This window comes from Myotis lucifugus, unplaced genomic scaffold, assembly GCF_000147115.1.
Source record: "Myotis lucifugus unplaced genomic scaffold, Myoluc2.0 scaffold_532, whole genome shotgun sequence".
NCBI classification, from domain to species: Eukaryota; Metazoa; Chordata; class Mammalia; order Chiroptera; family Vespertilionidae; genus Myotis; species Myotis lucifugus.
In genome coordinates, this window is record NW_005871580.1 from 1 (window position 1) to 19,151 (window position 19,151).

Consider the following 19,151-nt stretch of genomic DNA (forward strand, 5'->3'; position numbering starts at 1 on the left):
CGACATGGCGATCGGAGGGAGAGAGAGCCGCATCTGGATCAGAGAGGCGGGGCGGAGGCGGAGGCGGCACCCCGGCACCCCAGCACCTGACATGCAAAGGTCGGGGATGAAATGACTTTTCCCAATCACATCTGCAAATATCCTCGGGAAGTCATCACTGAAGAGTTCACAACAACTCTCTTACTTGGCAAGGAAGAAAACAGTTGGCAACGGAAACAATCCCTTACATCAAAGTTAAGGTCCCTCTGAGTAAAAATGAATATTTCCAAAGTAAAAGAGGGAGCAGGCAAAAATAATAGGTTCTCATGACTTCCACTGAAGTTTGAGCATATGACAGAGTCAAAATGAACATACAAATTAAAACAGACAGTGGACATTTAAGTGACCCAAATCAACTGTCACTGTTTGTCCCAATAGCAGCAATGCTTATGTGATAATATAGTTTAACAAACATACAAAACAAGTCACATGATAAGAGAGGTTCGGCTTCTAAAGTAAATTGAATATGTTCTTAAAAATTCTCATGTCCTCCCCCCTGACTATAATTCTTAATTTCCCAATCAGAAAATTACCCTAGGTGATCCAGTAACATGTAGAACTCCAGTAACCTAACTTATTTAAAAAAACAAACATCCCAACCATTTTTAAAATATTTAAATTGATATTTTAGGGTTAAAATTATAGAAGATATTTAGATCCAAATATATTTTCTGAATAGAAAACATTTCAGTTTTTGATTTAAAAAAAATAAACATAAAAAAATATATAAGTGACACATTTTCAAAGGAACTCTCAATTAGTACCTTTCCCTCTAACTTTCTTCTAATTAAGAGAATCTATGGAGTTCCCTATACTGCACAAGTTTTAATGAAAGAAAATAAGACTTTCTAAGAGCATCAAATACATGTTTTCTTATTTACAAACATTTTTACTCTTCTCTCCCTCTCTCTCTCTCTCTCTCTCTTTCTCTCTCTCTCTCTCTCTCTCTCAAATATATTCTTACCGATTCAGAGAGGAAGGGAGAAGGAGAGAGATAGAAACATCAATGATGAGAGAGAATCATTGATCGGCTGCCTCCTACATGCCCTGTACTGGGGATCAAGCCCACAACCCGGGCATGTGGCTTGACCTGGAATCAAACTGTGACTTCCTGGTTCATAGGTCAATGCTAAACCACTGAGTCACACCAGCCAGGCTCAATTCTTATTTATAAATTCATTCCAAGGACATATACAGCTTGAAAAGCTTTGGACGTAGTTTCAAAAAAAAAAAACTAGCTTTTAAGTAACAAGAAAACAGTTAGAGAAGAAAGTTTAAATTAAAAGGAAAAAATTGTTTTAATTTATTCAAGAGTGGGAACATCCTCCATGAAAATGTGTACCTTGACTGTGGATGGCTGGGTGGCCTTATCACACCTTAGGTATTCAAATGCTTTTTACAATGAAAACAAAGAGAGTTTCATCTCATTTCTCTCCCAGGGTAGATGTCTGTCAATAGAGGGTGGACATCAATAAAAGGAGGGGCTTGCACAATCAATCCAGAAAGTTAGCAATCTATGAATAATCCAGAACCAAGTATTTATCTCCTCTGCCTCACACCCTCCCTCCCAGCCAGTGAGCAAGATAATTACTCTCAAGTCAAGCTAAGTGCCCCCCAGTCACAGTGGCCCAATGCTGACATACACAGCATACAAATAATTCTCACTCTGGCATAAAAGTGACAACTTTCTTGGAAGAAAAGCAGATACTGTAAATTTCTCAAAGTCTTCCTGAAACATTTTTTAAAGTAATTTTTACTTCTTTAGAAAAAATGCATACATGGCAAATTATCTGTAATAAAAGGCCCATTCTATAAAATTTTACCTGGTCCTACTCATATCTGAAGTCATAACCATATTTACAGACAAATATATCTATACTAATAAAAGAGTAATATGCTAATTAGACTTGGAGACCTTCCAGGAAACCTTTCAGATGTTCTTCTGGACAAAGCCATGGTGGCAGGGCCGAGGGAGAGGCGGTTAGAGGCCAAGAGGGGAGGGCAGTTGTGGGTGATCAGGCTGGTGGGGAACGGGGCCGTTGGGGTTAAGCAGACTAGCAGGGGGGCCAGTTGGGGGCAAGCAGGCCATCAGTGGGGGTCAGCTGGAGGTGATCAGGACAGCGGGGGGGGCAGTTTGGGGTGATCAGGCTGGCGGGGAAGGTGCATTTGAGGACAAGCAGGACTGCAGTGGGGTGGGGGGTGGCATTTGGGGGTGAGCAGGCCGGCAGGCAGAGTGGTTCCAGGCAATCAGGCAGGCAGGCAGGCAGGTGAGTGGTTAAAAGCCAGCAATCCCAGAATGCAAGAGGGATGTCCAACTGCTGGTTTAGGCACGATCCCTGTAAACTAGCAGTAGGACATCCTTCGAGGGGTCCCAAATTGCAGAGGGTGCAGGCCAGGCTGAGGAACACACCCTCCCCCGTGCACGAATTTCGTGCACCAGGCCACTAGTTTCTTAAATAATAAGACTTGAAAGTCAAAATTACTCCTGGACCCATAAGCTGCAGAATGGATGTTGTGTTAGCAGGCCTGAAAACATTAATCTCATTGTACATCTCCATCAGAGTTCTTGAGTGACTGGGTACATTCTCATATTTTGAAATAAATTTATTGTTTTTCTGAACAGTAGATGTCATCAGTGGGCTCAAAACATTCAGCAAATCATGTTACCATCCCAGCTTTGTTTTTCCAGAGTAGATTTAGCATAATACTTAAAATTCTAGTTTTTCAAAACGGTAAATGACCGTTTGCTTCAACTTAAGGTCACTAGCTGCATTAATCCTTAAGTAGACAGTCATCCCTATTCCAATGCTGGAGTTGAGGTCATGTGACAAACAGCCCTACTAGATGGTGGAAGGGAAGTTCATAAAAGGAAAAAGTGGGATTCTGTTATTAGCCAAGAGAAGAAAGAATACTAGACAGTAATATCAACTACTGACAGTATTTTAACACTTTCCCAAATAACTCACAGTAAAAGTCATAGTCACTGTTTTTAGCCATCTTAAAAGAGAGAGCCACTGCATGACTAATGTGTAGACTCATCAAAAATATTTTTAAAAAACAACTACAAATTATGCCCTGGCTGGTTTGGCTCAATGGATTGAGCATTAGCCTGGGGACGAAAGGGTCCCAGGTTTGATTCCGGTCAAGAGCTTGATTCCCGGCTCTGGTCAGGAGCTCATGTGAAGGCAACCAATTGATGTGTCTCTCTCACATCGATGTTTCTCTCTTTCTCTCCCCTTCCTTTCCACTCTCTCTAAAAATCAATAGAAAAATATCCTCGGATGAGGATTAACAAAAAACAACAAAAACTACAAATTTTGAGGTATCTGAAACAAAAGTGTTCATGGATTCAAAACTTTACTGTTCAGCCCTGCCAGTGTAGCTCAGTGATTAAGCATCAACCTATGAACCAGAAGGTCAAAATTTGATTCCATTCAAGGCACATGCCTGTGTTGCGGGCTCAATCACCACTGCAGAGCATGCAGGAGGCAGCCAATCAATGAGTCTCTTTCATCACTGATATTTCTCTACTTTCCCTTCCCTTCCTCTTTGAAATCAATAGAAATATTTTTTAAATAATGAGAGAAGTGATTAAAAGGACAAAACAAACGTTTTTTGAAAGTACAAAAGAAAATTTAGAGATAAGGGAATATTTTTTTAGTGTACAAAGACTCAAGTCCAGAATCAAAAGTTCAGCATCTTATCCAGAAATAATAATTCTTCAGATGTTGTGAACATACATTGTTTCACAGCATTTAAAATTTCTTGTAAGATGTCCCTAGCAGAATTATCTTAAGACAAAGTGCAGAAGAGAATTCCTGTTCCACTGCCATTAGGTGGACCCCCAGCACTAGACCAACTCCTCTTAGACATTTTCAGAGATGTTCATAAATCTTAGAAAGTTTCCAATTGCTGGTACCACTCCATAATCCCAACCTTGACCCATTTTCTATCTTTTTAAATGTCTGTCTTTTATTTCTTTTATTTCAGATCTTTGACTTTTCTCTCACTACGGAAGAAATGAAGACCATCGAAACCTTGAATAGAGATCTCCGCTTAGTGGGTCTGGACAAGTGAGTTCTGGGGGATCCTTAGTCAGGTACCACCCAGTGGTGTTAGATTGAAAAGCATCACCAAGTGGGCTCTTATGAACCTGGACCTATGTCCACAGAAAGCACAAGGCTAAAGGCCACTGGGCAGTATATTCTGAATATGAAATTGGTCTGGGTAAATTACATTCATTCTAGGAACTCCCTGTAAATCTACATTTTTATTTAAAAGAGGATTTCTGGCATTTATATCACATCCTATGACAGGTTAAGGGATGGCATGCTAAAGACCTTAAGAAGAATTTAGTCATAGTGTATAAATAATACGATTCAAATTAATACAATCACACCACAAGTATTCAAACACCATATGTATCTTCCTAAAAATCAAAGTGATGCGCGAATCAATAAAAAATACTTCCTGAGACAGATACATGGGAGTGTAGTAGAAAGAGCATCAAGTTGAGAGCCAAGAAACTAGTTTTATTTTATTTATTGTTGACACTATTACAGATGTACCCATTCCCCCCTTTACCCACACCTACCCAGATCAGACCACCCCTCCTCCTCTCTCTGGCCATCACCATACTGTTGTCTGTATCCGTGGGCTATGTATATATGTTCTTTGACTAATCAAGAAATTAGTTTTAGATGAATGCTCACCTATAAGTTTTGAAACTTCTAGCTCCACCATTCTAGCTCCATCCATCTACAAGTAAAATTCCTAACACTTCTTCAAATGTTGCCAGATTTCGGTTATTTAATGACGTAGCCCTTTATTCTCTAACTAGAGGCCCTGTGCACAAAAATTTGTGCACTCGGGCGGGAGGTCCCTCAGCCCGGCCTGTGCCCTCTCACAGTCTGGGACCCCTCGGGGGATGACCACCTGCTGGCTTAGGCCTGCTCCCACCGGGATTGGGCCTAAGCTGGCAATCAGACATCCCTCTGGCAGCCTGGCAGCCCTCAGGGGATGTCCCCTTGCCAGCAGGGAGAAAACCTAAGCTGCATTCGGACAACCTTAGCGCTGCTGAGGAGGCAGGAGAGGCTCCCACCACCACCGCTGTACTGGCAGCCATTAGCCTGGCTTGTGGCTGAGCAGAGCTCCCCCATGTGGGAGCTCACTGACCACCAGAGGGCAGCTCCTGCATTGAGCGTCTGCCCCTTGGTGGTCAGTGTGTGTCATAGTGACCAGTCATTCCCAGTCTTTCTGCTGTTTGGGTCAGTTTGCATATTACCCTTTTACTATGTAGGATAGAGGCCTGGTGCACAGGTGGGGGCTGGCAGGTTTGCCCTGAAGGGTGTCCCAGATCAGGGTGGGGGTCCCACTTGGGTGCCTGGCCAGCCTGGGTGAGGGGCTGATGGCTGTTTGCAGCTGGTCACACCCTCTTCAGGGTGGGGGTCCCCACTGGGGTGCCTGGCCAGCCTGGGTGAGGGGCTGATGGCTGTTTGCAGCTGGTCACACCCCCTTTAGGGTGTGGGTCTCCACTGGGGTGCCTGTCCAGCCTGGATGAGGGGCTGATGGCTGTTTTCAGGCTGCCCGCACCCCCTTCAGAATGGGAGTCCTCACTGGGGTGCCTATCCAGCCTGTATGAGGAGCTGATGGCTGTTTTCAGGCTGGCCACACCCCCTTTAGGGTGGGTGTCCCCACGGGGGTGCCTGGCCACTCTGGATGAGGGGCTGAGGGTTTTCAGGCTGGCCAAGCCCATGGGCGACTGAAGCTCCCAGCCTCTCCTTTTTTTCTTTTTTTTTATTCTGGGATTTATTTACCTTCTATAATTGAAACTTGGTTTCTGCTCCATCTCCGAGGCCACGGCCTGCTGAAAGCAGGTATCTGGGGTTTGTTTAGCTTATATAATTGCAACTTTGTTGCTTTTGGAGCGCAGAGCCTGGCCGCGGCAGGCAGGGAACCTTGGCTTCCTCCATCACTGGAGCAAGCAAGCCTCCTGTTCGCTTCAGCTGCGTGGCTGCCAGCCAACATGTTTGTTGGTGGTTAATTTGCATATCTTCCTGATTAGCCAATGGGAAGTGTAGTGGAGGTATGGTTAATTTCAATCTTTGTCTATTATTAGATAGGATATTATCAGTCCTTGAAAATAAAAAGTGAATACACATGATTTTTTCTTCTTAATCATTCTTTATTAATATTTCCAGTTCTTCAGATCACCTGAATAGTCATCTTCTCTTTAAAATCTTCTCTTTAAGTGAGCAATATAAATGCTCATAAAAATAATTCATATACTTTGGATAGTTTGGACACCAAGTATTTCAAGAGTCAAAAACTACTGTGCCTTAATATCAAATTTCTGAATCCATTTCTGAATGAATAAAATAGCTTCCTACGGAGAATTTTCCAGAGAAAAATATTTTGACATCTAACTGCAAGAATGAAGGAATAAACAAACTCAGAAATAAAAAAACATGTAGGCTAATTAATAGCTTTTGAAAATAAATTTTTTATATTGAATAAATATTAAATTAGGAATATATAGTAGGATGTAGTCAGTCCACCAATGTACTGATTATTTTATAGACAATTAGTTGGTAATATTACTTATTTTAACATTTGAAATGTTTAATACCTATTTCTAGAAACACTGAAAAAATAAGTCATCATACAAGGAATAGAAAAATCTCAAGGAGAAACAAATATTAGGCCCAGTGGGTCAAAAAAATGCATTATTTAGGCACGTTGGGCCATGAGTCTTTTTTTTTTTCATCCAGTTTATTCTTGACTGGATTTCACAGCCTTTTTCTGTTTTAATTTAATCTGTACTTTATTTTAATTTATATTTTAATTTTTTAAATTAAATCTTTATTATTGAAAGTATTACATATGTCCCCTTTCTCCCCCATTAATCGCTTCTAGCCGGCCCTGGCCCCTGCCCCAGGCCTTCACGACCCTATTGTCTGTGTCCATGTATATTTTAATTGAAAGCTCATAGTACTTGTATGAGTACTATGCTATTGCTATTTAAGAGACAGGTTCAACATCATCACTGTCATCATTATAGCAGAAACTTCCTTTGCTGATCATTACCTTCTAGATCTCAAACTATCAACTCTCAGGAGGCCTAGTGAGAAGGGGGAGGAAGCACTGTACTGAGAAGAGGGTGACCTTGCTTGGTGACAGAGCTGTGAAGAGAAGTGCCTATGTGGTTCCGCTATCAGGACAGCAGAAGGGAGGGAGGAGTTGGAAAGAGGCAGCCTTCACTCACCTCCTGTGTTTTTGTTCTGAGCAAAATGTTGGTGTAGAGGCAACCAGCCCCCTCCATGCCCAAACACACACACTGAAACCTCCAGGGCTTTAGTAAAAGTGCTGGCTTGATAAAAACTGGGAGGAGGTGGGTAAGAAACCTAAGGAATGATTAACAGAGAGAGGGAGTGGTTGCTGAAATTGTCAGAAGATGCTAGTAACACATACAGCTGTGTGACTTTGGAATGAAAGTTTGTCCCTTGCTTTCGCAGGTTTTCTGGTCATCCTGAATATCCATTCCATGATGAATACTGACTTCAGAGAGCGCCTGCACTTATTTTTCCCTGTGCGTGTACCATGACCTTTGGCTGGGTGATTCCCCCACACGTGGAAGTGAAAAGGGTTTTACTACCCTCAGATGAAGTGGCGATGGGCTTAACTTCTGTATAAGAGAAGTGACTTTGACTTAGCTAAGTTGAAGAAAAAAATGTTTAAATCTGTTGAAATAATAGTTTGGAAATAAATAATTAAATTGTCAGCAAAGCCATAATGATGTGGTGGTTGTGGGTTTCCATCACTTTTTATTCATTTTACCCAGCTTTAGGGATGGATAACTGCTAGTTTTCTCTTGCACGCTTTAAAGGGAACGAGCTTCAACATAACTGGTGATCACACTTACTGCCTATCACTCCTGCTCCCATGTATCATACAACCAGCATTATGCAAAATGGCTTCAGACTATCAACATTCACATATAAAACCCTGTATTGTAAGACAGTCCGAAGATAATTATTTTAAAAGAAGCCTTTATTAAACATACCGAAAAAAGCTTTATAAAATTTTTAAAGTATGTCTGGGATAACTGTAAATTTCAATGTAGCAAGTTCCAAAGATCACTGGTAATTTTACTCAAAGGTTTTCAAAGTGAATAAGTAGATTATTAGAATTCTGCAAGAGAAATATATCTATTTTCAATTCACTAAAGCAATAGATTTTATTCATTTATATTGGGTCACTTTCACAGAGCAAGAGAGGTCTTTAAAAAGTATTTGTCCAAACCAATTGCTTATAATCTTCAGACCTGAAAACATACACTTCTGAGAAATTATCACTTTAAAAACATTTGATCTGTACTCATTATTTCCACTGATTCTAATATTAATATTTATAATGCTGTGCTCTGAAAAATGTATTGTTCACAAATATTAATAAACTATGGTAACTTACTCAACCACATGGATCTCCATTTTGTTGTGGGGTAGTGGGCTTGTCATCTGAATTCAATTCAATTTTTTAAAAAGTGATCAAGTTCCTATTACACATTTAGCACTGGGTAAAGAGGGAAGAAAAAGGAGAACAGAAACGAAAATGAAAGAACAGAAACTTGAGTCCTGATCTCAGTTGTCAAATCACTTCAAAGTATTTTGAGAGGGCTGGGGTAGAGGAGGGACTATACCTATCAAACCATTTTTTAATTGATTTTTAGAGTAAGAGGCAGAAAGAGGGGGAAAGAGAAAGAGAGAGAGAGAGAGAGAAATATCAATGTAAAGTCAAACATCGATCTACTGCCTCCTGCATGCCCCCTAATGGGGATCAAACCCACAACCTGGGCATTTCACCTGACCAAGAATCAAACTGGTGACCTCTCAGTGCTTGGGACAAAGCTCATCCAACTGAGCCACACCAGCCAGGACTCAAACCATTTTTTAAAAACAGGCAATGGAAAAAGTTCCCCACCATTTCTCAGGGAAAAAATATAAATTTCTAAAAATTGGAAGAGGGGAATCCTCACTTAGTCATAACAGAGATGCTGGGGATAGATAACAGAAAGGTCAAGAAAGAGTGACAGTCTGATATGAGCTTCTGCATGTCACTTCTTCCTCCACTCTCACTCCTCTCAAGCTTTCCATTTATTTTGGGGTGAATTGTATCCCCAAAATTTATATGTTGAAGTCCTAGCTCCCAGTACCTCAGAATGTGACCTTATCTACACTAATAAAAGAGAAACATGGTAATTAGCGTACGACCGCTACCCTTCCCATTGGCTAATCAGCATATCCTTATGCAAATTAACTGTCAGCCAAGATGGCGGCCGGCAGCCAGGCAGCTTGAAGTGGAACATGAGGCTTGCTTGCTCCAGTGACGGAGGAAGCCAAGGTTCCCCGCCTGCTGCCGCCTGGCTCTGAGCTCCTGAAGCAACAGCTCCAAAAGATACAATGTTTCAATTATAGAAGCTAAAAGATGGCGGTTAATTTGCATATACCAGTTGTGAGGGAAGACTGAGGACAACATGGAGGCCAAGCAGTACAGAAGGGAGCTAAGTAGAGGCCTCGAGGACAGAAACGGAGCCAAGGCTGCAGAGGTGGGAGGTGGGAGGGCAAGCCCAGCCACAGCGGCTGCGGCTGCAAGGAGGGGCAGCAGCTCGGAGGGGAATGGGCAGCGCCTGGGAGCGGGACGGGAAACCCGCCAAGGCACCTGGGAGCTGAGGGGAAACCCGCCAAGGCACCTGGGAGCGGGAGGGGAAACCCGCCACGGCGCCCGGGAGCGGGAGGGGAAACCCGCCAAGGCGCCAGGGAGCTGAGGGGAAACCCGCCAAAGGGCCTGGGAGCTGAGGGGAAACCCGCCAAGGCGCCCGGGAGCTGAGGGGAAACCCGCCAAAGGGCCTGGGAGCTGAGGGGAAACCCGCCAAAGTGCCTGGGAGCTGAGGGGAAACCGGCCACAGCGCCTGGGAGCTGAGGGGAAACCGGCCACAGCGCCTGGGAGCTGAGGGGAAACCGGCCCACAGCGCCTGGGAGCTGAGGGGAAACCCGCCACAGCGCCTGGGAGCTGAGGGGAAACCCGCCAAGGCGCCTGGGAGCTGAGGGGAAACCCACCAAGGCACCTGGGAGCGGGAGGGGAAACTGGCCACAGCCCTGTCACAGGGACAGGCGTCCTCTGGAGCCAGGCCGCTCTGAGCCTGTAGGCCCGTGCATAGGCCCAGAGCGGCCGAAGTCCGGAATGCCGGGCCTACGCTTGCAGGTGCCAAGCGGCCGGGGTTGGGGTGGGAACATCCCCAGGACCCAGGCACTCCAAGCTGGTGCACACCCAAGCTGCCAGGAACAGGGCGGGAACGTCCCCTGCAGCCAGTGAGCAGACACCAGGGCCCTGCTTGCCCCTGCGGTGGCAAGCCAGAGAGAAGACAGCAGGGCACTGCTTGCCCCTGACCCCAGCAGCGAAGGACAGGCAGTCCCCTACAGAGAGCAGACACCAGGGCCTACGGTGGCGTCAAGCAGGCAGGTCTGCAGAGAGCAGAGGACCATGGGGAGCAGGTCTAAGCCGTCAGTAGGACATCCCCTGAAGGCTCCCAGATTGGAGAGGGTGCAGATCGGGCTGAGGGACCCCTCCTTCCCCGTGCACGAATTTCGTGCACCGGGCCCCTAGTTTCAAAATAAGGCCATTGCAAATGTAAATAGCTATGATAAGGTCATTGGGGTGGACCTTAATCCAATATGAAGGTATCCTTATAAAAAGGGGAAATTTGGACACAGATACTAAAACAGAAAAAAAAAAATGCCAAGTGCAGAAAGAGGCAGAGATCTGGTTGATGCTTTTGCAATAAAGGAACCTCAGAAGTTTACATCAACCTACGAGAACAGTGATGGCGAACCAATGACATGCGTGTCAGAGGTGACAAACGAACTCATTTTTGGGGTTGATTTTTCTTTGTTAATTGGTATTTAAATATATAAAATAAATATCAAAAATATAAATCTTTGTTTAACTATGGTTGCAAATATCAAAAAATTTCTATATGTGACACGGCACCAGAGCTAAGTTAGGGTGTTGTTGTCCAACCCCAGCAGGTCCAGGGGTTCCCAAAGGTGAGGACGGAGTTGGCAAAGAAGGAATGACATGGAGAAGGCGCTCAGTTGATCAGCAGCCTAGCCAGGTTTTCTAGCCAGGTTCTCCAGCCAGGTTCTGTCTTTGTTCTCCTTTACATCTGTATTTATACCAGTTGATTTTAATCCTATCCATTCTATTCCAATGGTTAGGGCGTTTGTTATCTCCATTCTAAGGTCACTATTCTATTGTTCTGTTAAGCTACAAGGAAGTAACTGAAGGAGAATATCCTAAGTAAAGATAATGTAGCTTAAGCGTGATTGTTCATAGTTAAAGTGATTAATTACCCACCTGGCACTTAGTTAAGGGGTTTTATTGCCTTCCTTAGTTCTGTTAATCCCTAACTCCAGAGAAAAATCCCCACCTGGGGAAACAATCTTTCTTGGAGAGGTGACCTTGGTTAAAACACATAGCGCTAAGAAGGGGAGCAAACATATTAAGAACAGTATGCCATATACTCCAGGTCCCTTGAAACATATGCTGTGCCAATGTTTCTTCCCTGCAGTAACTGTGTCAAGCAGCAAGGATGGACCGCCTTCCGACATTAGGGTTTAACAAAATGCTGACATGCCAAGCTCAAAAGGTTCGCCATCACTGCACTAGAAGCTCAGGAAGAGGCATGGACCAGATTCCCCCTCAGAGCCCTCAGAAGGGACAAACTCTGCTGACACCTTCATCTTGGACTTTTGGCATTCAGAACTGTGAGATAATAAATTTTTGTTGTGTGGCTCAGTTAAGCATCATCCTGTGCACCAAATGGTTGCTGGTTTGATTCTTGGTCAGAGTACATGCCCAGGTTGCGGGCTCAATCCCCGGTCAGGGTGTGTGTGGGAGGGAGCCGGTCAATGTTCTCTCTCACATTGATGTTTCTCTTTCTCCCCCTCTCCCTTTCTCTTAAAAAACAACAAACCAAAAACAATAAAAATATATTTTAAAATGAAGAAATTTTTGTTGTGTATGTCTCCCAGTTTGTGGAACTTTATTACAGCAGCCCTAGCAAACTAATATACCATCCCTCTGTCATGATTTCCAGCCTCTTCAACTGAAGTCAACGATAAAAATCACCTGATTTAGTCAAAGCTTTGCTGAGCTCAGGCATTGCTGACCAATACTTTTGACCCTCCTGGGGACTTTTGTAATACCAGAGATGTTTATTAACCCAAATCAAACTCCAGTCTAATAAGAGGCCTCTGATGTGCTGTGGAGTAAGGTCTGTCAATAGTGACATTAGCTGCCTGGAAAAGGAGAAGAGGCCAAAAGCATATGGTGCTCATTGATCCAGAAAAACACAGGGACATGAGCAGCAAAGGATTTCTGCTCAAGCCCACAGAATATTTCTTGACTGACCTAATCCTGACTGTTCTCCAAAGGGACTGCCCTTGGGCACTATCTTCCATAGGCAATGACACTGAGGGTAGTGGAAGAGGCCATGAGAGGGACATAAACAATAATCCCATGCCTGAAGCCTTCAACACTTTAGATGTGCACACATCTCAAAGTGACCATACTTATGGGAATGAATGAAGGATGATAAAATCATATTTCTCAGAGTTGGTATTTCTCTGGAAGTCCCTAACAATTTCAGGCTGCTGGTGGGGCTTCATTTTCTGATAGTTGTAGACTAGTAACTATGTTATGGCAAAATTACCAGGCAGCGGGAGGACAGAAAACCAGGCACTTGGAAGATTAAGAAAAGGCACTTTATTTCTACCCCCAGCATTCTGGTTCAGGGGAATCAGTTCCCAAAGCTAAGCCCCAGCTTAAGTTCTTACTTTCCTTTTATACTTTTTCAGGGCTTCCGGGTTTTGCTGGGGAATTTCCACTAAGCTGCCATTGCCAGGTGTAGCAAGAAAGATTACACAGGCAGATCTGTGGCTATGGGGTTAAGCAAGAGAGAGAGAACAGAAGGGAACTGTTTTTTTCCTCCTCAACTCAATCTGGATGTATTGAGGAAGGGAGAGGGAGAGAGAGAGAGAGAGAAACATCAATGTGAGGAAGGGAGAAGGCTAAAAAGGGCTAATTCCAATGTAACCCTGATATTTTGGGGGCTAGCAATTAGAATCCATGCCAGCAAGCTCAGTGTACATTCTTGATAACCTATAATTAAGTCATTACCTCCTTCCCAGAAACTGGTCTTGCAGAACCTGTTACAGAGGCCATAAAACTATGAACAGTGCACTGCCCCAGAGGGAGCGTTATTAACACTGGCACCAGGCCAAACCATGAGATATGGCCTGGAGACCCCCAACACCTGGGGGCCTTCTTGCAAGGCCCACGAAAAGGACCAGAAGCATAATCCATATTTGTGGGACAAAGACCACAGGGAGATATAAAAAGAAACCCCCTGCATGTTTCGGTACTCAGATTTGGAAAGTTATTCCCTGAGTCCGCTGGCATATTATACAGTGTCCCTCCTTTTCTTTAAAGTGTTGCTTGGTTTTTCTTTGGTGTTCTGCAACAAAAGAAGCATCTATCAGTTGCCTCACACATACACCTTGACCAGGGATGGAATCTGCAACCTGGATATGTGCTCTGGCTGGGAGTAGAACCAAGACCCTTCAGTGCATGGAATGATGCAACAATAGAGACACACCAGCCAGGGCAAGAGTTTTTCTTGAAAAAATTAAAATGTGCTTATTCCTAATGCCATAATCTTAGCTTGTTGCATGTAACTAAAAACTAACCCATTTAAAGTGCCCAGTTGGTGTGGCTTAGTAGTAGAGTGTCAACCTATGAACCAGGATGTCATGGTTCCATTCCTGGTAGGCATAGGGTTGCAGGCTCGACCCCCAGTGTGGAGGTGCAGGAGGCCGCAGATAAATGACTTCCTCATCACTGATGTTTCTATCTCACTATCTCTCTTCATTCCTCTCTGAGATCAATATGTATAGTAAACCACCCATTCTTTACAATTTACCTGTGTTTTTTTCTGATGCATTTTATATTTTCTCAGATCATTACACTAATACCAGGTTTCATGCTGTCAGTATTGAAGTATGGTACGTATTTGCTTTGTTTAACAATGGACAGGTTACTTTGATTTTCTAAATTGTATAAGTTATCCCATTCGATTGAATGCCTTATTGATTGAATGACTATCCCATTGATTGTGATCTTACTGGTTATCGAAGCACATTCTTCTGTACCTGGGAAACAGGACAGCACAATTACCCTAAATTGTTTTAGTGGCCACAGATGGTGCGTTCCAGTTGACTCAGTGGTCCTAAGACCAGGACAGTGCAATTACTCTAAATTGCCTCGATGGCTCTAGATAATGTGTTTCTATCAACTCAGTGATCCGGAGACCCAAAACTGTAATCTAGATAACATGCCTAAGTTTAATCCAGGTTACCCAAGGGCTCTAGATAATGTATTTCTGTCAATTCAGTGACCCCGAGACCTGAAACTGTAATTAACATGCTTAATTCTGCTTCTGTAATCTGCTTTTTTTGCGAGTCAGGTGCCTCATTCCAAACCCTGAGATGTAATCAATACCTTTGTGATTTTTTTGCCTATATAATCCTGGAACTGTGACCAAATGACTACTATGAGATTTGGGAATGTCCCCTCATAGTCCCGGATTGCAATAAATGTGACTCTTTAATTCGACTTCTTGAGGCGTCCTTCTGTGATTCGAGGGGTACATTACAACAGTATTTCTGTTTAAAGCATATGGGCAAATGCGTCCCTATGAAAATGAGTTAATGCAGGCAACAGAAATGATAAATTATTTCTTCAGTATGAGTGAAGAGAAAATTGCTCTGATAATAACTGACTGCTATTGAAAGACAGAAATAATCTGAGAGGTTAGATTAAGGTGTAATCTACTTTTCTTCCTGTTCTAAATTTCTTGAAATAACTAAGAAGAGAGCCAATTAATTAGATCAAAACATATAGCAGCTCTAGAATACAAAAAAAGGTACATCAGTGAACCAAAAATCCCTAAGGATAGAAAGCAGAAGTAATTGGATTGACAAAGAAATAAGAATAGAAAACTGTAGCCAATAGTACTGATATGGGATTTTTGAACTGGAACATGCGGTGTTCCCCTGGGTAGGATGGCTTCCCCAGGCTCTTTGTCAGTCGGAGTTGAAGAATGAAACCACATATGGAAGATGGTATAGCAAAGGTGGAAATGTATTGAAGAACAAGCACACACACCCACGTGAGGAGGGGGAAAGTCCCACAGCACAGACTGCCACGTGGGGAGGGGGAAAGAGTCCCACCGAGTTCCTTTTTCCATGGTTTATAAAGGCTGCAGTTTTTTGTGCCTCAATATCCCCTCTGATTGACCCCTATTCACCTTTGATTTGGCCACCATAGTAACTCCTAAGCTCAAAGGTCAAACCTCACATGAGACATGAGAGGCCCTCTTCCCTCATTGTTCTCCTATTCCCTCTGGGCTTTCTTCCTCCTTTATTTTGTAAATATAGATCTTTTGCTACTCCCAGTTCCCTTATCTGATGGAAATGTAACTGCTGCCTCTTCCAACTTCCCTGTCTTATGGAAATGTAACTACTGCCTCTCCCAATTTCCTTGTCTTATGGAAATGTACCCTTTTGCAACTCTGTAGTCCTGTGCTTTTTCCATGGACCCCTTAATTTCAAAAATTCCCTAAACTTGCCTATTTCACCCCTAACTGCTGCAAACACAATCGCAACTTTACACATGCTTCAAACTTTAGTTCAAAAAATTGAAGAAAAGCAAGTAGACATTTTAATGACCTCACATTCCACCAGGACTAATTTCCTCCTACACATACACAGTCCTGAGAGGCTGCCAAGAACCATGTTTGTTCTTCCAGCTGAAACCACTTCTTGCTTTTTTTAAAAATTTCTTTTTGAAATTTTTCAATTACAGTTGACATTCAATATTATTTTGTATTGGTTTCATATAGATATAGTGGTTAGACACATATAATTTACAAAGTAATTTCTCCAGTAAGTCTAGTACCCACCTGGCACCATATATAGTTATTGCAATACTGCGGTCTATAGTCCTTGTGCTATATTTTACATCCCTGTGACTATTTTGTACTACCAATTCAAGAAACCACTTCTTTCTAATCAAAGTGAATATTAGTCTGGAAGAGGGCAGGTAACACAATACTGAAACTGGATTGAGAAACAGATCACAGTCTCGAGTAATTTCAAAGAACCACACAAAAAATAAGATTAAAAAAAGAAAATCACAAAGCAATTCTGGCCCTCACTTCTGAGATAAACCTATGGAGTGGGGGAAGATAGAAGAAGAGACAATTGAAGGAGCAAACAGGAGGACATAGTACTAAAGGAGACCCTTGGCTACATAAGGACTAGTGCATTATGACTGAAGGAGACAGAATTTGCCAGCTCAAAATATGCCACTTTGGCATAAGCTTATTTTGAGCTGAAGGCAATTGAGAAGAAACAATTACAAGAAAAGCTCTATTTGCCTAAAGGGAAGACATAAATTTGCAGTGTTCATCATCCCCTCTCTTCTTGGAAAGGCAAAAGTTAATCACTGGAGATAACTTTAGATGCTTATCAGGTGGGAGGTACAAAAGGGGAATTTACATAACAAACTACGTACACATCCTATCTAATAATAGACAAACACGGTAATTGACCCTATCTTCACTATGCCTCCCATTGGCTAATCAGCACCATATGCAAAGTAATCGCCAACAAAGATGGCGGTTAATTTGCATACATAGGCTCCAAGCGGTGGAAGAAAGACTGAAGGCGAGCCAGAGCAGCGAAAATGGAAGACTGAAGGTGGCTCCAGCTGGAGCAGCGAAGACGGAAGACTGAAGGCGGCTCCAGCACGGAAGACTGAAGGCGACTCCGGCCGGATCAAAGGCCTGGGTCCCGGGTGCCGGAGGAAAACCTGTGCCGGCAGCCAGGAGAAGGGAAGGCCTACTGCACGAATCTCTTCGTGCAACAGGCCTCTAGTACTTACATAACTATCAAGTGGGAAATCAAAGTACACTGTGATAACGTTTTTTATAGTGCATATGAAGTGATTTGACAATAGCCTATTTTAAGTTAAACATGCATCAGGGAAACTCTAGCTAGAGAATCCATTGGTTTTTAATTGAGTTAATAAGACAGTAGTGGAGATAAATAACATCTTAATTATATATACACATACACACACACACACACACACGCATATATATATATATATATATATATATATATATATATATGTATATATATATGTATATACACAATATATATATATATATGTATGCACACACATATATACATCCTATCTAATAATAGACAAACATAGTATCCAAGGAACAGCACCCTCCTGATCAGCACACCCTCTGAGGAACAGCAGCTGTGTGTGAAGCCTCCCCCCACCTGCCAGAGGAGCCACCACAACTGTGAAAGCACCCACCAGAGGAGCTGCTACCAACTGAGGAGCAGCTGCTACCACAACCAGCCGGGGAGCAACCGCAGCCTGAGGAGACACTGCCCCCCAAGGAGCAGCCCCTGAACGACTCAACATCTAGATATGGCGGTAGCATCAAACATGGATAGACAAAGAAACCCCCAAATGAAAGAAAAGGAGGACTCGCCAGAAAAGCAGCTAAGTGATACAGAGGCATGCAATATGACAGAAAAAGAATTCAGATTAAGGGTCCTAGAGTGCATTAACCGATGGAGGAAAAAATCAACAACTTATGCTAGAAGCAAGAAGAAACAGATGAAAAAATCAATAAATTATGTAAGAAACAAGAAGAAATGTAGAGTGATATAGCTGCAATAAAAAACACCACTGAAAGTTTCAACAGTAGACTAGGAGAAGCGGAGGACCGAATTAGCGAATTAGAAGACAGGGAAACAAAACACACCCAAACCGAAATGCAATTGGGTGAAAAAATTAAAAGACAGGAGGAAAGCATAAGGGAGCTATGGGACTTCATGAAATGAAACAACATACGAATAATAGGGGTGCCAGAAAAACAGAAAGAGGAACAAGGATTAGAAAACCTATTGGGAGAAATGATATCAGAAAACTTCCCAGAGGTGGGGAAGAAAAAAATCACACAAGCACAGAGAGTCCCAAACAAGGTGAACCCGAAAAGACCCACACCAAGACACATCATAATTACCATGGCAAATGTTCAGGACAAAGAGAGAATCTTACAGGCTGCAAGAGAGAGACGGAAAGTTACATACAAGGGATCTCCCATTAGATTATCAAATGATTTCTCAACAGAAACACATCAGGCCAGAAAAGAATGGACGGAAATTTACAAAGTGATGCAAAGCAAAGGACTGAATCCACGAATACTCTATCCTTCAAGGCTATCATTCAAAATTGAAGGGGAAATAAGAAGCTTCACAGACAAAAAAAGGCTAAGGGACTGGTGTAAAAAAAAGAAATAAAAAGCTCAGAAAGAAAACAGCCACACAAAAAAAGAAATGGCTACAAACAAGTACCTTGCAATAATAACTTTAAATGTAAACGGACTAAATGCTCCAACCAAAAGACATCGAGTGGCTGAATGGATAAAAAACCATGACCCATACATTTGCTGTCTCCAAGAGTCCCACCTCAAAAGAAGGGACTCACACAGACTGAAAGTGAAGGGATGGAAAAATATCTTTCAGGCAAATGGAAATGAAAAAAAAGCTGGGGTAGCAATACTTATATCGGACAAAATATACCTCAAAGTGAAGGCCATAACAAGAGATCAGTAAGGCCACTTCATAATACTAAAGGGATCTATACAACAAGAGGATATAACCCTGATAAACATATATGCACCCAATGCAGGAGCACCCAAATACATAAAAAAAACTCCTGGAAGATATCAAGGGAGAGATCGACAACAATACAATCATAGTAGGGGACATTAATACACCACTGACATCACTGGGTAATTCCTCTAGACAAAAAATCAGCAAAGAAACAGCAATCCTAAATGACTCACTAGATCAGATGGACTTAATTGACATCTTCAGAACATTTCACCCCAAAGCCACGGAATATAT